This window comes from Oryctolagus cuniculus, chromosome 8 (assembly GCF_051225735.1).
Source record: "Oryctolagus cuniculus isolate XC-2025 breed Fujian yellow rabbit chromosome 8, ASM5122573v1, whole genome shotgun sequence".
In the NCBI taxonomy this organism is placed as follows: domain Eukaryota; kingdom Metazoa; phylum Chordata; class Mammalia; order Lagomorpha; family Leporidae; genus Oryctolagus; species Oryctolagus cuniculus.
Genome location: NC_142874.1, coordinates 109,802,913 through 109,830,105, shown reverse-complemented (window position 1 = coordinate 109,830,105; position 27,193 = coordinate 109,802,913).

The window sequence follows — 27,193 nt, the reverse complement described above, 5'->3', positions numbered from 1 at the left end:
GGGGTAAAGCCACCACCTGCAGTGCCACTATCCCATATGGGTGCCAGTTCGAGTCCCAGCTGCTCCAATTCTGATCAAGTTCTCTGCTATGGCCTGGGAAAGCTGTGGAAGATGGCCCAAGACCTTGAACCCCTGCGCCCATGTGGGAGACCTGGAAGAAGTTCCTGGCTCCTAGGCTTCGGATTGGCTCAGCTCCAGCCGTTGTGGCCATCTGGAGAGTAAACCAGCAGATGGAAGACCTCTCTCTTACTCTGCCTCTGCCTCTCTGTAACTCTGCCTTTCAAATAAATAAATAAATCTTTTTAAAAATCATAAGCAAAATAAAGATTTTTTCTTTAACATAATATGAAAAGTGCTAACAGGTATACATTACATTCTCACATAACCTTGCTTTATTCTAATATTTTATGTCCAAATTACAAGAGCTCTCAGAGGTAAATAATAAAACATATAGCATTTGAATTATTGAGGTCTTTTCTCATAGCTTCTCTTTTTAAAAAAAAAAAAAGCTTTGATTTAATTAATACAAGTTTCATAGGAAAAGCTTTAGGAATATAGCCATTCTGCACCCCCATACCCACCCTCCCACCCTCACTCATGTCCCACCTCCTTCTCCCTCTCCCATCCCATTCTTCATTAAGATTCATTTTTAATTATCTTTATATATAGAAGATCAACTTTATACTAAGTAAAGATTTCAACAATTTGCATCCACACAGACACATAAAGTACTGTTTGAAGACAAGTTTTACCGCTAATTCTCATAGCATAATTCATTAAGAACAAAGGTCCTACATGGGGAGTAAGTGTACAGTGACTCCTGTTGTTGATTTTAACAGTTGACATTTATGATGTAAGTGATCACCCAAAGCTCTTGTCATGAGCCACTGAGGCTATGGAAGCCTTTTGAGTCCACAAACTCTGTCAGTATTTAGACAGGGAAATAAGCAAAGTGTAAATTCTCTCCTCCCTTCAGAGAAAAGAAAATCCTTCTTTGATGGCCCTTGCTTTCCACTGGGGTCTCACTCACTGAGATCCTTCATGCAGATGATTTTTTGCCACAGTGTCTTGGCTTCCCATACAGCTTCTCTTTTACACCACCACAAAATAATGCTATATTAAGCACCTAGAACTTATGACTAAATACCTTTCAGAAAAATGATGTCAGTTTATACCTATTTGATTGTCACTTCGTTGAAACACATTTTCTTTTCCTGTGATATTAAAACCTCTCACAGCAATGAAATTAAAGCAATACATAAGCTTATGAGATCATTTTACTTTTGACACTATAAACTTTCAAGCAACTTCTAAAAAGTACTACCATCATGTAATAATGGTCATGTGACATGTTTTCTATATCTTAATATCACAAGTGAAATACTATGCGTATCATACTAAAAAGACTGTTCACATGAGCTACTCCTATGCTCTCAAGTGTAAAGCTGGATGATCATAACTTCCATAAATGTAACTACCACTGACAATCCTAAAATGCACTAGTAAGTTCAATACTCATATGGCCTAACTCACAGCTACACAAACAGCTGCATGTGACTCACAGACTCACATATGACAGCAATGAAGAACAAAATAATCATTACTAAGTAGAAAGAAAACATCAGCTGCTCACAAAACCAAGTGATGCAGGGCAACCAGCAAAAGTCCATGAAAATGTTTAACAACAGGAGAGCTCCCATCATTGTAACTGTGGACTTTATCACTCACTATTATTATGTGAGATTACAAATTAGAAATTAGCCCTTAAGTACAATGTAAATAATTGACATAATTCTTTAAGACATAGGCCTAATTGCGAACAATTGTTAAGTGATATTCAATATGCTGACTACCATAGAACTGACATATGATTTTTTTTTTATTTTTTTGACAGGCAGAGTGGACAGTGAGACAGAGAGAGACAGAGAGAAAGGTCTTCCTTTCCCATTGGTTCACCCTCCAATGGCCGCCACAGCCAGCGCGCTGCGGCTGGCGTACCGCGCTGATCCGAAGGCAGGAGCCAGGTACTTATCCTGGTCTCCCATGGGGTGCAGGGCCCAAGCACTTGGGCCATCCTCCACTGCACTCCCGGGCCACAGCAGAGAGCTGGCCTGGAAGAGGGGCAACCAGGACAGAATCTGGCGCCCCGACCGGAACTAGAACCTGGTGTGCCGGCACCGCAAGGCGGAGGATTAGCCTAGTGAGCCGCGGCGCTGGCGACATATGAATTTTGATCAACAACATAAAGAGTTCTGAGATTTAATGAAATAAGTATGAAAACCACTGTTTCAGTTCTACCACACAGCATAACCATCTACAACAAACACATGAAAAAGAAGAATCCTAAACTAGGTTTGCAACTGAGTATTTTTCACACATATGGAAATCATCCAAAACTTTTGGACACATGCATTTTCACCCAGAGATTTCTATCCCAATAACACTTTATTGAAAAGTATAAAGGTATTAAAAATTAAAAACAATTCACATTTATTTAAGGATTTTGTAAAGTGTTATTATTGAACTTTTATGCTGGTCTTTTTAAATCACTTTTGCATACATTATTTAATTTATCCTTCAAATACCCCCCATAAAAGCTGGATTGGATATATATTATTATTTCTATTTCTTGGGAAAAAAATACTATGAAGAACAAATTGTGAAAAACTTTGTGTGGGTTTAAATCCGGTCTGCATCAGAATAACAGATCCGATTCAGGCTAAGAATCCAAATCATCTGACATCCAGACCTCCTACCCAGGTTTCTATAATGAAAGATATTTGGAAGGTTCATAAAATTATGTGTTTATGTAAGGACATAAATAATAATTGAGAAACAAATAAATGAAGATTCAATTAAGAGTTCATTAACATACAAAAGCAGTTCTTGGAAGCTTCTAGTAAGTAGCATTTAAAGGGGGAAAGCAAGATACCTAAGTCAACTATTTACCATGCAGGTTGCTAGGTACTTATGGTGTTTTTCCTAAATTTGTTATCTTATTAGTCCTGAAAGTTAAGTGTTTTTATATCATTTTATATAAGTACAATATTTTGTTTATATATGCATGGAACATTAACTACTCTTATAATGACTTATTTACTCCCATTCTGTCATGTTACTAGACTTTGATCTGTCTGAAGGCAGCAAACTCCCTGATTCATTTTGGTATCTCCATTGCTTAGCAAAGTTCCTGGAGCAAAGGTAGATTTTCAATGTGTACTTGTGTAATGAAGTGCCAACAGTTAAAGTGGAAAACCTTGTGACCAAATGGTTGTTTGAAAGCAAATTTGCTTCCAAAATATTTCTGAGTAGAGAATGAGTGAATAGTTCAAAATAGTGTAATATAGTCACACTACTGTGTAGTCGAGAAGATGTTGAATGTTCTCACCACAAAGAAATGATAAATGCCATGAGGTGATGGATATGTTAAACAGTCTGCATGGATCATTACATAATGCAAACACGTACTGAAACATCACACGGTATCCCATAAACAGGTACAATTATTTTGTCAATTAAAAACAAAAAGAACCAGTATATTCTCATTATTTGTGAAACATTCTTTCTGCAATCTTATTTTGTCCATCTATTTACTCTATCAATGATTAAAGAGCTGGTTAGAAGAATTTCTTGCAGCCTGAACTATGACAAATTGCTCATCAGTATCATACAAATTAATGCTACATGGCTAGTTTGAAGAATTGGAACACCCAAAAATACATTCATAGCTATTTGTTTTTAATAATCAGAAAATTAGATCTTACTACTTGATTTAATGTTTTATTCTGTTATCATGGAACTATATTCAATCTTGCCCAAAAAATAAATTTTTATTAAAAAGTTTGAAAAGTAGATGTTAAACTTCCAAATACCAAAGACTATCTTTTGCAAAGTTTTAACAAAACTCACCAAGTAAAACCTCTACTAAGGAAGAGGTAAATAAGCATCACTGTCCTCTTTTCCCCATTCATCTCAGCTGGCCTTAGGGAAACACATGCCTCCCTGAAAATTACACATTCTCAGAAACTACAAAGCAATGACAAGATAAAAAGATGAAAAAGTTTCCCTCCTCTACTGAAATCAAACGACAGTTGATTTCCTATACTTCCATGATTCTGTCCAGCTAGGACTGTTGATCTATTAATTTCAATAGTAACAACATTAATAGTATGAGATGAGATTCTTTACAGCGCTTTGTTTCAAAAGGAGTTCTGCTCACCCACTTGCGGCTAATGATCCCCTGACCACCCTAAAATAACTACAATTGATGAACCAACTATCATGTACCACAGAGGGCTTGAGAAGCCTTCACTGTAACTCTTACGAAAGTTCATCCAAACATGAAGAAAAGAGTAACCACCACCACAATGAAGCCCACAGGAAAGGAAGCCAACTAGTCAGCAAAATACTTACCGATGCCTGAATGTGTGTAGTTGAAAGCTGTAGCCACCAGCCCTGGCAGAAGGGCTTCTTTGAGGGCAGAGTGAAGGGTCAACATTTTTTACATTAACTCCCAAAACACAAGAGAGAGGACAAAGAGAAAAGGCAACCTCCTGGGGTTAATTACGGTAGCATTATCATTCAGTCTCCAGTTTATAGAATTATGAACTCACCTGCTGATTCCCCTTCCCTCCTTCTCCTTTCCTGGAACAGGAAAAGCAGCCAATCAGAAGCACAGGCAGGTGCCACCCACCTTGCTGCTAATTCACTGTAGGTTAGCCAGAGAAAGCTAATAGGAGATAACTGCCGCCCTCCCCCTGCCTTTGCAGACAGGGTTAATACTGATAATTATTTGGTCACTGGCTAGTCCAGCCACAGTAATTACCACCGCCTCCTTCCCTCTCACATTTGCATTTGAATTGCCTTCATCCTAACACTGAAATGGCTCAAAGCTTTGTTTTGCCTGACCTTGTGTAGCTAACATGTACTTCTTCATAATCAGTCGCATCTACCATCTGTGTCTTCCTTGAAGGGTGCCTGGGTAATGTTCACATCTCCTAACAGATGTTCTAAAATGATCAAGCTTTTTTTTTCTTTTATAAGCATGAATGCTTAACACATATAAATGCATGCATACACAGACACATGCAATCTGATTATATGTGCCTTTTTTGGATAATTACAAGCTGTTTGGTTATCATTTGGCTTTAAATGTTTTTATAAAGAGCAAATTCTCATTTTAACTAATGAAGGGAATTCTAGTTCCATCTGTAAAGGAAGTTCTTAAATTGCAACATATTTACACGGTAAGGCTCCAGAGCCATGAATGTCAAACTCTAGGCTTCACTAACAAATGTGTTTTGCCAAGTACTCTCATAATATTTGAGACACTAAATTAGGCACTTCCTGCAGCCAGGAAAATGGCAGTCCTTTCCCTTATTGGGTTTATATTCTTACAGATTCCACCATCTGCTATTTATTTCTCTTATTTTGAGCATGGTGTCATAGAGACACAACAAGTTTAAATGAATTTGTAAGATTCCATGGTTAACATAACATTCCTTTCAGTGAACTGGGAAATTTTTAGAAGAAGTAAAATTTTTTTCTTGATTTACTTTCATCCAAAGACATTCTCTCACTTACATGGGTGATTAGCACCATACAGTCTTGGGGCTAGGGTTGTGCAGTGGGTAAAGGCACTGCCGGCAACACCAGCATCTCATTTGGGTGCCGGTTCATGTCCCAGTTGCTCCACTTTCATTTCAGCTCCCTGCTAATGGCCTGGGAAAATCAGGAGAAAATAGCCTAAGTGTTTAGGCCTCTGCCACCCACATGGGAGACACAGATGGAGTTCCTGGCTCCTGGCTTCAGCCTGACTCAGTCCTGGCTGTTGTGGTCACTTGGGCAATGGACTGGTAGATGGAAAAATCCATCTCTCTCTCTCTCTCTCTCTCTCTCTCTCTTCCTCTAACTCTTTTAAATAAATAAATAAATAAATAAATCTTAAAAGAAAACACACACTCTGAAAAGAGTTCAAATCTTACTTAGCTCTACTACTGACAGTTGTGGATTGTAAACACCCAACTTGAGTCTCAATTTTCTTATCCATAAAGTGAAAATAACAACCACACTTATAACCCACAGTTGTGTTTAAGGGTTACATAAGTGAATGCATATAAAGATCCAGGTCCATGGTTAATACCATATTGGCACTAACCATGATCCATGAACAGGAAGCCACCCAACAGGTGTAGGTTGTAGATGTAATGTTCAAGTGTGCATAGTCACCACTTCTATATATTCATAAATATCCCCAATTTCAATTATAAGCTTAATTTAAATGTTAATACAGCCACATTTGTTGCGTTCCCATTGTGTGTCTTCACCTGCTCCAATATTGTTCATTGCCTATCTAAATATCTAATCTCTGCTTCTTCCTTGCCAAAACAACCCTTTATTATCGTGGAACTAGTAATATGCCTAACTAAAGGAAGAAAACACATTTCCCAGCCTCCTATTCAGATGTGGCATTCACACATACACATACACACACACACACACACACACTCACACTAGCCCATGAGAAAGAAATGAATGTTTCTGGCTGAGACTTCTGAGAAATCTCCTTGAAAGGAGACAAATTCTAGATACAACAGGTGCAGCCCCTGGAATCCACAAGCAACTATGGCAAAAGGCACACTCCCAGGCTATCTGAAAGGAAAGCTGGGAAGAGTCTGGCTACATAGCAGTCCTTCCATATAGCCCTGGGCTATCTCTCTTCTAACTGACTTCTCACTAGGAAGTAAAATATAAACCTTACCCCATTACAACAATTCTTATTTAGAAACTATTCGTGCAATCATTAACCAATATAAATGATTAACATTGTCCCCATTGACAAATAATGCCAAGGAACATTGTGATGACACAGCTTGGAGATGACAGAACTAAATATGGAACCTAAGTAGTCCAGGTCCAGAACTTACTTATATTAATTATATGTTACACACCTCTTAATAGAGTACAAATAGGATTATATTAGCAAAACAAAAATTTTTCTTCCACCTATATATACTCTTTCTTTGATGTGCCATTCATTCCTTTGGACAATGAATACTATTGAGTGTGCTAACGCCAAGTACACTGTGGTAGACATTGCAGATACTATCCTTACAAGCCAGGCAAGATCCTTGCCCCTAAAGAGCCTATATCTGTGAAGGAATACAGATAAGAACATAGACAACTGTAATATTAAGTGCAGTCATGTGAGTGATAGAAGTTTCCATGGGAAGAAAAGGAGGGGGCCTAGTCCAGCCAGTGTTCTCTCCATCCTCAAAAGTATTGTTATTGATTTTCCAGAGGTGCAGGAAGAATTCAGTACAAGCAAACCGCTATATTTGAACAGTCTCTCATAGATGACTTTCTCTTCAAGGAGAGAGGCACAGCCAAGGCAACCTCCCTTGCACCATCTTGACTTGCCATGGAATTCTCCAGGCTTCTTCTGCCTTCCTGATGCATTCACTCTTTTTTTGTTTGTTTGTTTTTAACTTTTATTTAATGAATATAAATTTCCAAAGTGCAGCTTATGGATTACAATGGCTCCCCACTCCCCATAACTTCCCTCCCACCAGCAACCCTCCCCTTTCCCGCTCCCTCTCCCCTTCCATTCACATCAAGAATCATTTTTGGGCCGGCGCCGTGACTCAATAGGCTAATCCTCCACCTAGCAGCACTGGCACACCGGGTTCTAGTCCCGGTCGGGGCACCGGATTCTGTCCCAGTTGCCCCCCTTCCAGGCCAGCTCTCTGCTATGGCCCGGGAGTGCAGTGGAAGATGGCCCAAGTGCTTAGGCCCTGCATCCCATGGGAGACCAGGATAAGCACCTGGTTCCTGCCTTCGGATCAGCCGCAGCGCGCCAGCCGCAGCGGCCATTGGAGGGTGAACCAACGGCAAAAGAAAGACCTTTACCTCTGTCTCTCTCTCTCACTGTCCACTCTGCCTGTCAAAAAAAAAAAAAAAAAGAAAGAATCATTTTCAATTCTCTTTATATACAGAAGATCAGTTTAGCATATATTAAGTAAAGATTTCAACAGTTTGCACCCACATAGAAACACAAAGTGAACAATACTGTTTGAGTACTAGTTATAGCATTAAATCACAATGTACAGCACATTAAGGACAGAGATCCTACATGAGGAGTAAGTGCACAGTGACACTCTTGTTTATGATGTCAGTAATCACCCTAGGCTCTTGTCATGAGTTGGCCAAGGCTATGGAAGCCTTTTGAGTTCACTGACTCTGATCTTTTTTAGACAAGGTCATAGTCAAAGTGGAAGTTCTCTCCTCCCTTCAGAGAAAGGTACCTCCTTCTTTGATGACCTGTTCTTTCCACTGGGATCTCACTCGCGGAGATCTTTCATTCAGGTCATTTTTTTTTTCTTTCCCCTAACTGTAATTGGTCTTAGCTCTTATGTACTGAGGTGGAAAATATTTCACAACACTCCCACACCTGGTGATAAAAGGAAACTCTGCTACAGGTAAATTGTGTCATGTGTGTCTACAAGCGATGTGACTTCTAACTCTCAGAAATCATCTTTTCAATTTGTCTTGTAATAAGGCTCACCACTCTGGCCTTTGTTTACTTCTTTCACTTCTGGATACAGCAATTGGAATGGTACCAGGTTGTTCCTTTTAAATCCTCTGCATTGCAGTACTATTGTCTTTTTATTTATTGAACTAAACTTTATTTAGTAGAGTCATTAAGAATGACTATAATGTAAATTTTAAAATGTTATCTCTTGGGGCTGGCGCTATGGTGCAGTGGGTTAAAGCCCTGGCCTGAAGTACCGGCATCCTATACGGGCACCGTTTCTAGTCCCGGCTGCTCCACTTCCAATCCAGCTCTCTGCTATGGCCTGGGAAAGCAGTAGAAGATGGCCCAAGTCCTTGGGCCCCTGCACCCACATGGGAGACCCGGAAGAAGCTCCTGGCTCCTGGCTTCAGATCGCCTCAGCTCCAGCCGTTGCGGCCATCTGGGGAGTAAACCATCGGATGGAACACCTCTCTCTCTCTCTCTCTCTCTCTCTCTCTACCTCTCTCTGTAACTCTGTCTTTCAAATAAATAAAATAAATCTTAAAAATAAATGTTATCTCAAAAATTTTGGAAAAAAGATCAAGAAAACAAATTTTTAAATGAATCCTCCACATCAGATCCAAGTAAAATTATTTGTTTTTCTGGATCACAAAGCTTGAGATTTTCTTCTGACCCCACTTCCATCTTCATCTATAATTCACACAGCTAATATGCAAAGACCTCCCTTTGTTATCCAGTGCATCAGGAAATCAAGTAAAATGATAAACTAGCCTGTCTTGTTCTCACCCTTGATGTCCTTCTCTCTCAATAGAGAAACAGATCTCATAAGATTCTAAAAAGGAAAGGAGATTGTTAAAATCTCTACTGTATTTTGACCTTATTTTGCCTGGGTAATTATTCACTTGCTACTTGTTGTCTGAGGCTATTTCTTGATTTGAAACACTAAGCTGCTCAGGAATATAAGCCCTGCTCTGGTGGTTTCTTATCAATACTAAGACCCAAGACGGAATAATCTGACAAACCTAACAGCAAAGACAGTATTCACGTAACAGACACAGCATAAATAATGATGAAAAAAGCAACTATACATCTTCATTTTACTTGTCCTTAGTGGCTTCGAGAATGAAACAGACTATGTGCATTAATAATGACCCCTTCTGTCTTCCTGCTTTTTGCATCAATGGAGTTCTATGCATATTTCATTTCTATTTTTTAATTTTTTGTTTATTTATTTATTTACTTAAAATGCAGAGAGAAAGAGACTGAGAGACAGAGATCTTCCATCCACTGGTTTACTCCCCAGATGACCACAACAGCAAGCATTAACCCAGGACAAAGCAAGGAGCCCAGATCTCCACCCAGGTTTTCCACATGAGTAGCAGGGACCCAAGCACTTGGGCCATCATCTGTTGCCTCCCAGGATTCACATTAGCAGAACTCTGGATTGCAAGTGAAGTAGACAAAACTTAAGTCAGGCATTGGAATATAGGACACAGGCATAGCAGAACTCTGGATTGCAAGTGAAGTAGACAAAACTTAAGTCAGGCATTGGAATATAGGACACAGGCATCCACAGCAGTGACTTAACTGCAGCCCAAACTTCCACTCCTATCTCTCTTCCTAACATCCCAATTATTGCAGTTGTCATCATAATTAGGTGATTTGAAGGGCAACAGTCTAGTGAGACAAGGATTTTGATCTCTCGTTCTGAACAGTAACTTCTGATATGACATTGTAGGAGTTATCCAAGCTCCACATTCTCATCTTCAAAATGGCAATGACAATAAGCTACTTCAGAGGTTTATATGAAAACAAATAGATATTTTAAATTATGACAAACACTTTCCATAAACAAAGAGCTTTGAAGCTGCATCGTCATTCTCAGACTTGCAGTGCATTTCCAATTACAGGGTGAGTAAGTCACTGATTAATCACGACAAGAACAGCAGTCCCTTCCCAGGAAGTACAGCCACAGGGCAGAAGCACGTCAGGATGAAATATGCACTGAAATATCACGCTCACAACTTCATCAAAAGATGCTTTTGGATCTCTTCATCTTCACAAAAACCACCTGGGCTCTTTGTGTCTTCAGAGAAAACTGAACCTGGGGAATCTTGATCGAACAGAGTCAAGGTTGAGAACATTGATTCCATTGTTTATTCTTGCATGTTGGGGAAGAATCAGTAATGAGCATGAAATGTCTTCTGCAGTCTGCACATCTGTGCTCAGTGTTTGATGATACCAAGGGTTAATCTGTTGTACAGAAAATCAGATTCAGGTGACAAAAATGTGTTCATCACAAGCCTCCAGGCTCCTAACCCTTTTCACCCTCATTTTTGCCTCCTTCTAACATGCCTGGCTCATTCTTGAGTCTGCAGTCTTTTTCCGCTCCACAGCACTGGACCCTCTCCCTTTTCCCATTATTTCAGAAGAAATGTCCACTTCCAAAGGTTTTATTTGTGCTGGACCTTTACATTTATTAGCAACAAAATGTGGTAGCAGCCATTAAACTAACCCTGCTGCTACGTTCTCCTGCACTTTTCTATGGTTTCTACCTGCATTTTTCCTCCTTCTCCTGGCACTGACTACTTCTGCTAGCTTCATTCACCTCTCTTGACCTACAACCCTTCAGATTTGCAGCTGGAAGCTATGGGTGGGATGAAACACTTAGCATGGACAAGTGCCAAGTCTCTGTCTCCTTGTTTCCAGGTTTGCATCCTCTTCCTTTCACGCTCTTCTCCACTAAGCTGCCAGGAGGCTTTTGAAAACGTGGATCAGGCCCGGCGCAGTGGCTCACCAGGCTAATCCTCCGCCTGCGGCACCGGCACTCCAGGTTCTAGTCCTGGTTGGGGTGGCGGATTCTGTCCTGGTTGCTCCTCTTCCAGTCCAGCTCTCTGCTGTGGCCTGGGAGCGCAGTGGAGGATGGCCCAGGTCCTTGGGCCCTGCACCCGCATGGGAGACCAGGAGAAAGCACCTGGCTCCTGGCTTCAGATCAGCGCATCAGCACGCTGGCCTCAACACGCCAGCTGTAGCGGCCACTTGGGGAGTGAACCAACAGAAAAAGGAAGACCTTTCTCTCTGTCTCTCTCTCTCACTGTCTAACTCTGCCCGTCAAAAAAAGAAAACGTGGATCAGATCATTTCGTTCCTGTGCCTAAAACCCCACCATGGCTTCCCACAACTCAGCACAGAATCCAATATCTATTGCTTGATCCATAAAGGCTAGCATCATCTGGACACATGATCACCTCTCCAAACGCACTTTCTTTTCCTTATGATGTATTTATTTATTTCAAAGCCAGAGTTACAAAGAGCAAGAGAAAGGACAGAGAAAGAGATCTTCCATCTGCTGGTTCACTCCCCAAATGAACACAACTGCTGTGGCTGGGTCAGGCTGAAGTCGGGATTCCAGAGCTTCTTCCAGGTCTTCCTATGTGGGTGCAGGGGCCCAAGGACCTGGGCTATCCTCTGCTGCTTTTTTGTAGAAGGGAGCTGGATATAAAGCAAAGCATCTGGGACTCAGACCAGCACCCATACTGGATGCTGGCACTGCAGACGCAGGCTTAACCCACTGAACCACAGCTTTGGCCCCCTCCAAATACCCTTTCATAGCCATCTCTGTGCTACAGTCACCCTGGCAGCCAGGATGAGCTTAGGGCAAGAACAAAGACCCTATGGCATGCATGTGCTTTGGTATATGGGGAGCAACCTGGGCCCATTTTCTGTTGCCGTAAAAAATACCTGAGGCTAGATCGTGTATTTTAAAAATGGAAGTTTGTGTAACTCATAGTTTGGAGGCTGTAAGTCCATGAACAGCTAGTCCCATCATTTGAGCCTCTGGTGAGGGCTTCCAGCTGCATTGCACCATGGCAGATGGCTTCGTGGTGGGAATGTGCATCTCATATGATGAGACAGGAAGGAAGCAGGAAGAAGGGACCAGGTTTTTTGGTTTTTTGTGGGTTTTTTTTTTTTTTTTTTTTTTGAGATTTAAAAAGCAAGATTTATTAGTCAAAGGCCTCCAGCCAGAGCAGCACGGAGGGGGCCTTCCAAGAGAGGAAAAACTCAAAGGGGCTGGTAGGGAGTGATGTTTTTAAACACAATATTGGGAAAAAATAAATAAAAAGTACAATATTAGGGGCAAAACTGTCAACCATTAAAGTGGGGACAAACATTTACAATTCTTTATCCTGTCTGACTTGCTCATGATAAAACAAAAAAATCATCTAGAAGGGTGGGGTAGGTAATTTGTTTTCACAATAAACTGTGAGGTCAGAAGGAATCACCACTCCCTTGCTATTCTCATAGTAAATTCAGAGATTACTAAGGAGGGAGAAGGACACTTTTGATCTTGCTAAAGATAACTTTGTTGAGGGTGAACATTTTCCACCCTCAATTTCCAGACTGCCTACTAACCCATTTGACCCCTCACATTCCCTCCTCAACAAGAATGGACTCTAACTTTTGTTAGGGGAACTGGGCAATGATCGCTCTGGCTGCTTCATGCTGAAAAGGGGCATTGTTGGAACAAAAGTTAAGACAGACTTCCAGCAGGAGGTGACTTATGAAGGGGGAAGCAGTGCCATCTTGCAGAAACTGCTTCCATCCAAGGTTTCATGTGCATGGCCACCTAGAATTTCACTGTTTCAAGTCTGGGGAAAATGAATCTAAAAAACATTTAAACTAATGACAGAATCATTAGTAGAGGACCTAAGAAAGGTGCTGTCTAAACCATGAGCAAGTTTTCCCATTGAGAGGCAGACAGAAAATGACAGGGGGGATCTGAGAACAGTCAGGTGGGCTAAGGCCTGGCCAGATATGAGTGCAGACCTATCTTTTCACATGGGGTACTGGAAGAGACATCACAAGGGAGGTATGAACCTCCTAAGGGATAGCACCATGTTGACTTCCATTACCTAGCTGGCCTGGGAGGAGAGTTGGCCAGGTAAAGGCAGGTAGCATCTCTAACAGGAAATTTTTAGTTCTGACTACAATGTTGCTGACCCTACTTGGTTGTCCCCTCAGTAGCAGTGGTTACTTTGGAAACTGGGCAGCGCTAAAGGCTTTTTAGCTCAGGGCCAACAAGGTCTGCAGCTCTGACCCAGGAATCCTCCAACCCCCAAGGCAGTTCCAGTTCCAGTGACCCAGCTCTTGGCTGGCAGAGTGATCCGGGCTCTTTAAAAGTTGCCTTCTGTGTCCATCTGAAGCCCTGGCTTTCCACATTGAAAACCAATGCCATTTGTGGTGGACTGACATGTTGGGTCTCCTTGAAGGCAGATCACTTTGTAAAGCAGCCACTAATTGGCCTGCCACATATCTTTACATTGCTTCTGCACAGGCTTGCTCTTTTATAACAATTCACTCTCATGAGAGTAAACTGAGGTCACAAGAAAGCTCCATTAATCCCCATTGAGTAAGATGTCTCCAATGGCCTAACCATCTTCCATTAAACTCTACCTCTTAAAGGATCCACCAACTCAGTACCACCACATTAGGGCTCAAGTTTTCAGCACTTAACCCTTTGAGGCACATACTGAGACCACAGCAGGGAAGTAAAAAGCTCAAAAGACATCTAGATTTCTTTCAGAGCAGGGAAGTGAAAGGAATATTCAAAGAATAAATTAGAGATATAGGAGGTTTTACTTCCAATGGTATTGGAATTCCAGAAGGAATCATAGAAAATTTTAGGAGTTGAAGAGTGAGAAAATTGGAAACAATGGGTAGATGGCACTCAATAGGCATTAGACAGAGAAAGAGGAAAGGTGATCAGATTGTCCTGGGGAATATTTTTGGTGACCAACACAAATAGGAATAAATGGAATAACATAGTCCCAGGAAGATGTTAAGTGGCTACGAGTGTTGGTGAGTAGAGAAAAATTGATTTCTAGGGTTTCCTTACAAAAGATTAGAACCCAAGAGGTAAAATGGTCTTGGTCTAAAGCACCACAGTTCTCTTAATGTCTGTGAAGAAAGGAGCAGTTTTATGTTAAGCATGTATGATCCATATTAACCCTGATTGATGGATTTAAAAAAGTAGCCAGGTACCATATCATGCTCTGTTTATTGTCCTTCCCAACTCTTCAACATCACTGTTCAATCCAGGTAATGACTCAAATAAAAAGGATTTTGAGAGTTAGAATACAAAACTGATGTCAAGGCAAGAGTAGCAAGGATAAAACTTTAGAATAAAGGCAACTGCCTTATGTATCCTTCAAGTCAACGTGATTGTTGCTAGACTTTCCAGTAAAATGAACCCTGCACTATCCTTGTCATCAAGACTTTACAATCTCCTGCACTTTTCCCAAAAATTAAAATTTTCAGTATAAATAAAATTACTTTATACTCTATGTATGGTAACAAACTTCAAAAGCTCATGAATCCTTAGACAATAAACCTAAATATTCCAAAAATGGAACTCCTTTATTTATGAATGAAACATATTCTCAATAACTTATTTTTAATAAAGGTTACAATTTTTATTTATTATTTATTTTAATTTGATATTTATTTATTTAGTGGCTGGTTAACTTAGTTGGTTAGAGCGTGGTGCTAATAAGTTTTATTTATTTATTTGAAAAGCAGAGTGACAGAGAGGAAGGGAAAAACAGAGAGAATTCTTCCATCCACTGGTTCACTCCACAAACGCTCACAATAGCTGTTGCTGGGCCAGGCTGAAGCCAGGATCCAGGAATTCAATCTGGGTCACCAACATGTAAGGCAGGAACCCAAGGACCTGGGCCATCATCTGCTGCCTCTGAGACATATAAGCAGGAAGCTGGATAGTAAGCAGAGGCAGATATAAACCCAGGCACTCCAATATGGGAAGCAGGGTCCAAAGTGGTAGTTAATCCACTGCACCACAATGCCTACCCATCAAATACCTAATTACCTAGTCTTATTCAAGGACAATAAATTGATTTTTAAAAATTATCATACTTCTTTATTTGAGCCAAACTCTCTATATTTACTGACACTGAGTTGATTGAATTATGACAAAGAAATTATTAATATAGACATTGACAAGATAGGTGATAATGCACCTTGCACTCCTACACATAATCTTGGGTTATCGTATTCTTAACCGTCTATATTCTGATTCCAATTCACCTGTGTTTTCAGATACCAGCCATACTAGGAGATTAAGTGGAAGGATTTATTTCTTCTCTTAGTGTATATATTTATTTATCAAGAAGATAATAACACAAGGAACTATATCAGGTTCTTCTTAGACACTAAATAGCATACCCCAAAAATGGAGTTGAAAAGAACTTAATGAATAGATGACTACAAAAATTTAATCAAGCCTGAGAGGAATCCGACAAGGAATAATGAGACCCCTGGAACCAGCAACAATGGAAAGCATTGTTACTCCTCGGTTTGAAGGGCAAGAGAAGGAAACAGCCTACAAACAAGCAGGACTTGCTAAGCCTAACAGGAACTGTGATCCTATGGGGAGAGATTCAGCCACTACCCATCTACTTCTCTATAGGGAGTTTCCAGTAAGAATAAACCCACCGCCTTCACCTTCCTCCCACCCTCCAGCAGATGCTTTTCATAAGCCAAACCCACCCGGAAGCCAGAAGACAAGGCTTTCTGCTGTAGTACACAGAGACCATCCTCCTGGGCCATAGGACTGCCACAGGATGAAAAACAGTGGGTCTGAAGAGACAAATGCAGAATAACCTGTACAGGGACCAATTCACATGAGATACTTCAAGTTACCGAAAACAGAAAAAAGATGAAGATTACTGATGAAGCAGTTTGAATAAAAGGGCCAACTGAGTTGCAAGAATGAGTACAAAAATACCTAATATCACCCACTAATATCACATCCCCTCTGCTTCATCAGAGTTACATCATTATCAGTGATCAAGAGACCAAGAATAAGAAAAGCTGAAAAGCTTTGGCTGAAAAGCTCATGAGAGTATTTCAGGCATGGAAAGCCAAGACACTCTGGCAAAAGATCTCTGCGAGTGAGATCCCAGTGGAAAGAACAGGCCATCAAAGAAGGAGGTACCTTTCTCTGAAGGGAGGAGAGAACCTCCACTTTGACTATGAGCTTGTCTAAACAAGACAAGAGTCGGAGAACTCAGAGGGCTTCCATAGCCTTGGAAACTCATGACTGGAGCATAGGGAGATTACTGATGCCATAGACAGGAGTGTCAATTGGTAAAGTCAACAACAGGAGTCACTGTGCACTTACTCCTCATGTAGGATCCCTATCCTTAATGTGCTGTACATTGAGATTTAATGCTATAACGAGTACTCAAACAATATATTTCACTTTGTGTTTCTATGGGGGTGCAAACTGTTGAAATCCTTACTTAATGCATACTAAACTGATCCTCTGTAAAAAAAAAAAAAAAAAAAAAAAAAAAAAAAGAAATTATCAATTCCCAACTTGACTCTCACTGGGATTAAACATGACAATAGGTCTGCTCTGATTTCATCATCATTTTAAAAAATCATCTATTATTTTTCACTTTATGTTTCTGTGTGGGAGCAAACTGTTGAAATCCATACTTAATGTATACTAAGCTGATCTTCTGTATATTAAGATAATCGAAAATGAAGCTTGATGTGAATGGAAGGGGAGAGGGAGTGGGAAAGGGGAGGATTGTGGGTGGGAGGGACGGTATGGGGGGAAAGCCATTGTAATCCATAAGTCGTACTTTGGAAATTTATATGCATTAAATAAAAGTTTAAAAAAAAAAAAAAAAAAAAAAAAAGAGACCAAGAATAAAAAGAAACCTAAAAGTTTATAGTGTGGCCGGCGCCACGGCTCAATAGGCTAATCCTCCATCTAGCAGCGCTGGCACACTGGGTTCTAGTCCCGGTCGGGGCGCCGGATTCTGTCCCGGTTGCTCCTCTTCCAGTCCAGCTCTCTGCTGTGGCCCGGGAAGGCAGTGGAGGATGGCCCTGCACCCCATGGGAGACCAGGAGAAGCACCTGGCTCCTGCCTTCAGATCAGCGCGGTGCGCCGGCCGCAGCACACCAGCTGTGGCAGCCATTGGAGGGTGAACCAATGGCAAAAGGAAGACCTTTCTCATGAGCAACACTGGGGATCAGAACATAATGGTTTAATGTCTTAAGTCCAGAATGAAAAAAAAATTTTAACCTAGGATACTCTCCCAAGCCAAATACTAAAATATGAGGGCAAATTAGGGACATTTTCAAACATGTTAGAACTCTAAAAATTTACATACCCCAAGTCATTTTTTAGGAAGTTGTGTGAGGACATGTTCAACAAAACAAGGTAGTAAATCATTACAAAAGCAGAAACTGAACCGTTTGGGAAAAAAAGCAGTTCAGTGTATTTCCAAGCTGTTCAGCAAGTATAGACAACAAAAAGCTTAAACTGGAAAGGAGAATGGAGACTCTCTAAGTTGGAGGTCTCTAAGGGGAAAGGGACTAGGAGGGAAGTTAATACAGTATGTAGAGTATGAATGAGAGCTTGGGAAAACTCAAGACTATCATAAATGCACATAATCCAAGTAATCAAAAAAATGAGAGAGAAATCATCATTCACCAAAGATAAATAAAAAACAAAGGCTGCTTAAATTAGATCCAAACAAAAACATGGGATGAATTTGAGCAAGTGATAAAAAAGGAATTTAATTTGATACTAGATTTATTCTCTTTTGCATAACACTAGATATTGACTTTGCAAACTTAGAGAAGAAATTATAGTCATAGTGTATTACTTGAATCAAAGAGTAATACTTGTTTTTCTTTAAATGGTGGAGATACTACGATTGTTATTTATTGGTTATCCATGATATGCAATCAATTCTAGACAGTAGATTGGATGTAAATTTTATCATATTAAAATATTTTTAAGAAATAAAGTGGAGCTGATACCTATGGGAAAAGAGAAGGTCTTAGAGCAAAGGATGAGAATAACAGTGTACTCACTTAACAATGCCAGTAGACCAAAAAAATTATTTTCTAGAAATGGGGATTAGGAGGTAGTTTCAAGTTGCAATTTTATATCAAAGGAATGGGAGGGTGTTTGGTGCTGGGACTGGGTTGTTGCTTGAGGTGTCAGCATCTCATACTGTGGTGCCTGGATTTGAATGCCAGCTATGTTTCTGCTTCTAGCTTCCTGCTTATTTTCATCCTGGGGGGCAGCAGATCATGGCTCAAGTAGTTGGGTCTCTACTACCCATGTGGAGAGCCAGATTGAGTTCATTGGCTACTGGCTTCAGCCAGTCTCAATCCTACCTATTGTTGACATTTGGGGAGTAAGCCAGCTATTGGAAGATTCTTTCTCTCTCTCTTTCTCTCTCCCTTCTTCCCTCCCTCACTCCGTTTCCCTTTCAAATACGTTAAAAACAAACAAAAATTTTTAAAACTCTCAAAGGGAAGAGTGAGGGCTGGCAGAAGAAGAAAAGAATGAAAGTGACATGCAGTGTCAAAATACACCGAATCATCATTTATCTTAGAATAGTGTCCATAAATAATGCTTACATTAATGGTAAATTATCTGGGCCGGCGCCATGGCTCACTAAGCTAATCTTCCACCTGAGGCACAGGCACATGGGGTTCTAGTCCCGGTTGGGGCGCCGGATTCTGTCCCGGTTGCCCCTCTTCCAGTCCAGCTCTCTGCTGTGGCCCGGGAAGGCAGCGGAGGATGGCCCAAGTGCTTGGGCCCTGCACCCCATGGGAGACCAGGAGAAGCACCTGGCTTCTGGCTTCAGATCAGCACAGTGCACCAACCGTAGCGGCCATTTAGGGGGTGAACCAACAGAAGGAAAACCTTTCTCTCTGTCTCTCTCTCTCACTGTCTAACTCTGCCTGTCAAAAAAAAATGGTAAATTATCTGGCAACATGAATGAAAAACAGTAAAACGTGATGATTTCTGAAGAGTAGAACTGAGCTTGAAGAGAAAACAAGACTGTATCCGTCAGAGCCCTATCAGGAAAGAAAAGCACCCCTGGAATTTGAACATAGAAAGTTAAATATAAAGTGCTGATATTTCTATTAGCTATTAAGAACCCAAGAGCACTCTGAAGAATACAGAAATAACAGGTTCAACATGCAACTGCTGCCCTTGGAGCTGAGCTTAAGTGCTTGGGAAAGCCCATGCTCCAGAGCTGAGATCCGGACCTTTGGGGAGAGGGACAGCAGTGGCTCACTGGGTGACAGACAAGGTACGACAGTGCAGGGCCAGCAGAATTTTCTGGTAATCTATCATCTGGAGCTGGACAGAAAACCACCATCAAAGTGCCACTGCAAGCTATTCAGAGAATCCATCTATAAGGAGGTGCCTCTCCTAGGAACCTGCTGCAAGCTGCTAGAGGAGGTACCCAAGGAAGTTGTTGGCCACTGGGTGCCCGCAAAGCCATGCATACTGCAGGAGCCTGGAGCTAGAAGATGACACCATACCTTTAGCACTGGGCCCTGTAGTAGCCATCCACAGTGAGCGATGAGCTGGTGGGAAATGCACACAGGAACTGAAAAGAGACCCTTTCCTCTTTCAGCGTCCTTCCAGTGCCCTCTACTGTGAAAGCTCCATAACATACTTGCTACAAAGGGGAAATGCTGAAAGGGTCCAAGTTCATTATCAATGACCAGGCAATTCAGGGTGGGTTTGGAGCTGAAAGGCAATAAATTGACAATTACCACACAGCAACTATGATTTTGTAAGCCATTAGAGAAAATTTGACATTTTTAGCCATGTATGAGTATGTTTTATTCTAGCAAAAAAAAATAAGATTTTAACTGTAATATAATTCTCAGATTACTAGACCTACCTATTGAATATTTTCTCTTACATAGCCAATATACTTTAAATTCATGAGTGAACTTTCCTCCTACGTCTCACCTCCAGATACAACTGTTACCATTTTAGCTCCTCCTGTCTTTATCTAAGTTAATGATCCTAATAAAGACAAAACTAATTTAGACACCACCTTAACAGACACACACACACACACACACACACACTCACACACACGGCTATATCCAGTTTCATCACTAAGTAAAATCATTCTATGTTGCTATCTCACTAAATCAATCCTTCCTTTGCATTCCTACTACCCTACCTCGGGCCTTCATGACTTTAATAGCCTCCTACATATTCTCTCAGCACTTCCCAACATACCAATCTATATTTCACTCTGCCACCAGAGGACTTTTTTCTAAATTTAAACCTTATGCTGTCTTTCAGCCCTCCCTGAAATTTGTCAAATGATCATCTTGGACTGCTTTTAGAACAAAATCCAAAGTCCTTAACATGGCACATGAAGATGTCAATATCCCCCAACAAGTGTTTTATGCTCCAGTTACACCAAATGACAAGCACTTCTCCAATAGAACAAGAGTTTATAGTAAGAATCAAATATAATGCAATTAATTAATTATGAAATGCAGTTTGTATGGTGAAAACCTTTATTGATTACAAGTCAGTCTCTATTGGGAAATAATGGCTTACCAGCAAGGTGGTGGGGAGTGGGGTAGTGGGGATCCAGACAAAGCAAGGAAACACATGCAGCTTTGAGTGTGCAGCTGGATGCTCTGCCAACATCTTTCTTTGGCCTTCTGCTCTTGGGCCCTTTTCCTCACCTTGGGTAGCCATGAAAACTGCAGCAAGCATAAATGTAAGCTCAGGGACCCGGGCTGTGGCATATCGGATAAAGCCCCAGCCTGCAGTGCCAGCATCCTATATGGGTGCCAGTTCAAGTCCCAGCTGCTCCACTTCCAATCCAGCTCACTGCTAATGTGCCTGGAAAAGCAATGGAAGATGCCCGAAGTACTTTGGCCCCTACACCTACATGGGAGACCGGGAAGAACCTTCTTTTTCCTGGCTTTGTATCGACCGAGCGCCGACTTTTATGTTCATTTGGGGAATGTGGGGAGTGAACCAACAGATGGAATACATCTCTGTCTCTCTTTCTCTCTCTCTCTCTCTGCCTCTGAATCTCTGTAACTCTGTCTTTCAAGGAAATAAATCTTTAAAAAAATAAATAAATAAGCATTTTAAAAATAAATGTAAGCTCAGGACCCAGCAAAAGAAGGAACTCAGCCTGCATGAACCAAACAATAAACAAGAAATGTCTCGACTGCTGAGGAACAGTTCTTTCTTCATACTATTTGTTGAACTCTTTACTTAATACGTAGTTAAACACATGTGTATAAAGTTAATTGAAAATAGATCTCAGTAAAAAATAAGAGTGGGAATAATAAAGGGAGGAGAAAGAGGGGTTTGGAGTATGGGTGGGAGGATGGACATGGTGGGATGAATCACCATGTTCCTAAAGTTGTAATTACAAAGTGTATGAAGTTTGTAACTATAAAGCTGTATACTTCTGCCTACGGTCCTATGGACTACTTCTAAGAGTATAGTTTAAAAACTTGCCATGGGACACCAAATCCCCTTAAACTGGGTGGTAAATATACCATCTTAAGTGTTAAAATGATCATATAGATAGGATTGAGGGTCTGGTAATAATAGTTTATAGAATTAAAAAGGAGGGAAAGCTCCAATATGGGAAGGAGTCCACACATCAGACTCATAGAATGACGATTGCTTTAAATAGCACTCTAACCTCAGAATCAGCCCTTAAGGCATTCTAGTCCAGCAGAAAAGTCCATGAGACCATTTCAGGCATGGAAAGCCAAGACACTGGACTTCACCATTATCCACCCCCCATCCTGCCTAATAAGAAGGATTAGCTGGCATTTGTCCTCAAAATCTGATTCTCCTGTCACATTGGGAAGACACTTAGAAATCAATAACTCATAAAACATGCTAATAGCTTCACATAAGCTGAAATAATACTAATACCATGTTTAAAGAAAACATATAGAGGGGTCAGCATGGTGGCATAGTAGGCTAGGCCTTCACCTGCGGTGCCAGCATCTGATATGGGCACCTGTTCATGTCCTGGCTGCTCCTCTTCTGATCCAGCTCTCCAATATGGCCTGGGAAAGCTATGGAAGATGACCTAAGTCCCTGGGCCCTTTGCCTATGTGGGAGACCCAGAAGAAGCTCCTGGCTCCTGGCTTCAGATCAGCCAAACTGGTTCCACCAATCATATGGAAGGTATACTCAAACATAAAGTTGTAAATCATAAAGTAAGAAGACAGGCTAAGTGTTGGGCATCTGTTTTCCTGAAGCAGGTGGCAGCTGAATAGTTCACTTTAAGAAATAGCAGAAGTTACAATAAAACTGATTACTTGACATCTATACCAATTTTAGAGAAGTTGCATCCTTGACGTCAAAAGTCTGGATTATGGCAACAATGTTGGTGGTAATTTCAATGACAGTAGAGCTGTTTACAGAACACTTCTCTGGTCAGAGGCAGCAGCAGCAGTATGTCATCAGGCCAGTGCATGATTGCTTCTGGACATGGTGTCCACTAAGTTAGCCAGATGCCTACTAATTCAGCCTGCCAAGAATCCTTTGAGCTGCCAGATTTCCTCAATTAAAATCTTTGTTAGTTTAAACAATCTGAAATGGATTCTGTTTGCCACTTTGACAAGCATATAGTTCTTACACAGGAGTATGGTCACCAAAAAATAATCCTGATGTTGAAAGCTTTCTTGGAAGTTAGGAACACATGAGGGAAAATTGTACTCCAATTTCTGAAAGGTGTATTTTACTATAGTGGCCATAGAGTGGACAATATGTCACAAAATCTTTCAGGGAATTATCTGTCCTGCCCTAAGTATTTATTCAGCCACTCGTAGTCTCTTTATTGCTAATTTATGTTTGTACTCTGAACTCCAAAGCTATGTATAACAACTATATGTTGTATCCTTCAGGACTGACCTCCTTTCTTCTTCTCCCCCTTTCTCTCCCCATCCTATCACATCTCAGCATTTAAATACTATTTATAATACTACAAATAACACCACTGCAAAAGGGAAAATACTCACAGAACACAAATAATGGGAGAAAATATTTACAAATCATGTGATTGAGAAAGAATTTGTACCCAGGATATATATAAAGAAGCCACACAGCTCAACAATTAAAAAATAAGCAACTCAATAAAACAGCAATGGATATGAAGAGGCATTTTTCTAAAGATATACAAATAATCAATAAGTACAAGAAATGTAGCCAAAAGATGCTCACTACTGTCACTCATTAGGGAAATGCAAACCAAAACCACAATAAGATAGCACTTCACACACACTGAGATGGCTCTAATGAAAAATATGTACAATAAGGTTTGCCAAGGATACAGAGGAATTGGAACCCTTGTTTGCTGCTTGCAAGAATATAAAATGGTGACACTATATTGGAAAGTTTGCCAGTTCCTCAAAGTTTACTACCTAACCAGCAAGTCATTCATGGCTATATATTGAAAAAAATGAAATTTACTTATGGCCGGTGCTGTGCCATGGCTGGTGAAGCCACCACCTGCAATGCCAGCATCCCATATGGGCGCCGGTTCGAGTCCCAGCTGCTCCACTTCCAATCCAGCTCTCTGCGATGGCCTGAGAAAGCGGTAGAGGATGGCCCAGGTCCTTGGGCCCCTGCACCAGTGTGGGAGTCCCAGAGGAAGCTCCTGGCTCCTGGCTTCGGATCAGCACAGCTCTGGCCATTGCACCTAGTTGGGGAGTGAACCAGAGGATGGAAGACCACTCTCTCGCTCTCTCTGCCTCTCCTTCTCTCTGTGTGTAACTCTTATTTTCAAATAAATACAACTTTTTTTAAAAAAAATTTACTTCCACACACATTCACAGCAACACTAACTACAACAGCTCAAAAGTAGAAAGAACACAAATGTCTAAAACTGGTCAATGCATAGACAAAACATGATATATCTATGCATTAAAATATGATTTAGTAATAAAATGTATTGAAGTGTTAACTGATACGTGGTACACTGTGGGTAAACCTTGAAAATATTAAGCCAAATGAAATGAATCATAAAATCCCACATATTGTAGCGTTCCTTTATATGAAATGCCAACATCAGAGGAATCTATAAAGTTATACAGTAGTCTGGTACTTGTCTAAAGGTAAAGGAACAGGTAAGGTTTATTTTTGAAGTGATAAAAATGTCCTAAACTTAGATTGTGGTGATAAGTACACGATTCTGGGAATACAATTAAAAATCATTGCATTGTACACATTAAATATGTGAATAATATTTTGTGCAAATTGTATTTCCATGCAAAATTTTTTAAAAAATTTTTACTATGGGGGCCAATGCTGTGGCACAGCGGGTTAAAACCCTGGCCTGAAGCGCCGGCATCCCATATGGGTGCTGGTTCTAGTCCCGGCTGTTCTAGAACCGGCTGTTCCTCTTCTGATCCAGCTCTCTGCTATCGCCTGTGATAGCAGTGGAAGATGGTTGGGCCTCTGCACCCACGTGGGAGACCCAGAAGAAGCTCCTGGCTCCTGGCTTTGGACCAGTGCAGCTCCAGCCGTTGCGACCATCTGGGGAGTGAACCAGCAGATGGAAGACCGCTCTCTCTGTCCCTACCTCTCTCTGTAACTCTTTCAAATAAATAAAATAAATCTTTAAAAAAAAATTTAATGTGGGAAAAACTGAACTTTTAATTTTCTACTCCCTCACACCTTTTCTTAACCCAGTTTCCCCTGAGTGGTCTAAGCCTGTAACAGAGAAGTCATATGTGACTTTTCCTTATACACTTTTTTCTTTATACATCCCCCACATCAAATCTACAAATCCAGTTGTCATCACTTCAAAATATATCCCATTTCTGACTCCCTCACTCCTCAGTGCTAGACCATGCGACCACCACCCATATTCCAGTATAAATGCTTTCTAACTAGTACCAAAGCTCTGTATTTACTTCTGAGTTGCTTTCCATTTCATACCAGCTTAATCTTCTAAAATTAAAAGTCAGATCACATCATCCACTGCCTAAAACTTACCAATGAACTGAATTTAAATGTAAGCCCATCTCCTTCCCAGAGCCCACAAGTCCCTATAGAATCTAGCACCTGCCTTCTAAGCAAATCTACCGGCTGCCCTCTGAATGCTATCTTTCTCCCCTTTCTTGAATAGACCAAAGCCTCATGACCTTTGAACTTAACTATTCCTTCTGCTTCTCATGACTGATTCATTTTACCACTCCAGGTCTCAACTCAAAAGTCACCCTTCCGGGGCCGGCGCCGTGGCACACTAGGTTAATCCTCCACCTGAGGCGCCAGCATCCCATATGGGCGCCGGGTTCTAATCCCGGTTGCTCCTCTTCCAGTCCAGCTCTCTGCTGTGGCCCGGGAGGGCAGTGAAGGATGGCCCAAGTCCTTGGGCCCTTGCACCCAAGTTGGAGACCAGGAAGAAGCACGTGGATCCTGGCTTCGGATCGGCACTCCTCCGGCTGTGGCGGACATTTGGGGAGTGAACCAACAGAAGGAAGACCTTTTTCTCTGTCTCTCTCTCTCTCTCTCTCTCTCTCTCACTGTCTATAACTCTACCTGTCAAATAAATAAATAAAAATCTTTAAAATAAAAAAAGCTATTAAAAAAATCACCCCTCCAGAATGCTTTCTCACATAGCATGCCTCTTGGCAACTCACTGTCCAGTTACCCTGATTTACTTTTTTTTTTTTTTTTGACAGACAGAGTGGATAGTGAGAGAGAGAGACAGAGAGAAAGGTCTTCCTTTGCCATTGGTTCACCCTCCAATGGCCACCATGGCTGGTGTGCTGAGGCCAGCGCACCGCGCTGATCCGAAGGCAGGAGCCAGGTGCTTCTCCTGGTCTCCCATGGGGTGCAGGGCCCAAGCACTTGGGCCATCCTCCACTGTTCTCCCTGGCCACAGCAGAGAGCTGGCCTGGAAGAGGGGCAACCGGGACAGAATCCAGTGCCCCGACTGGGACTAGAACCCCGTGTGCCGGCGCCGCTAGGTGGAGGATTAGCCTATTGAGCCATGGCGCTGGCTCCTGATTTACTTTCTTAATACTAAAATGCTAATAACAATTATCTGAGATTATTGCAATTATTCTTTATTGTAATTAAAAACACATAACATAAAATTTACCAAAATAACCATATTTAGGTATATAGTACAGTAAAGTTAGTTTTTCATCTTGTGAAATGGAAACCCTATACCAAGCCCCTGGCAACAAATCTACTTTCTAAGAGTTGAACTACTTTAGATACTTTATATAAGTATAAATCATGCCATGGCTACATTTTTGCAAGAGGCTTCTTCCACTTAACATAACAACCCCATGGATTATTTTCTCCAGCAGTCTGTGTTAGGCTGCAGGAGAAGACAGCCTTCTCCACAGGAACTGAAGTTCCTCATAATTTTTGCTTGTCAGAAGAACTTGAAGGACAAAAACCTAGTAGGAAATAGTACAGTTAGGTGGGACCTCAAAGATGAGGAAGCTATGACACCTACAAGGTGGACAAGCAAGACTACTGGGCCTCCAAGGACAAATAAAGAGAACAGAATACATGGCCTAAAAATAGAACATGGACCTAAATACCCAGAAGTTCCTCTATCAGATTTGTAACAAAAATTAATATGAATGGAATAAACAATTTCAGTGGAATGGTGGATGCACAGAGCACACCAATGTTAGTAACATGGCAAAATTCATTCTGCATTCAATTTAATTTTCAAACTTGTCTTAAATCACCAACTTTTTACTCATATTAATGTCCTGAATAAAAATAATAATGTAAAATACCCACACATTAAGTAAAGCATTCCAGCTATTATAT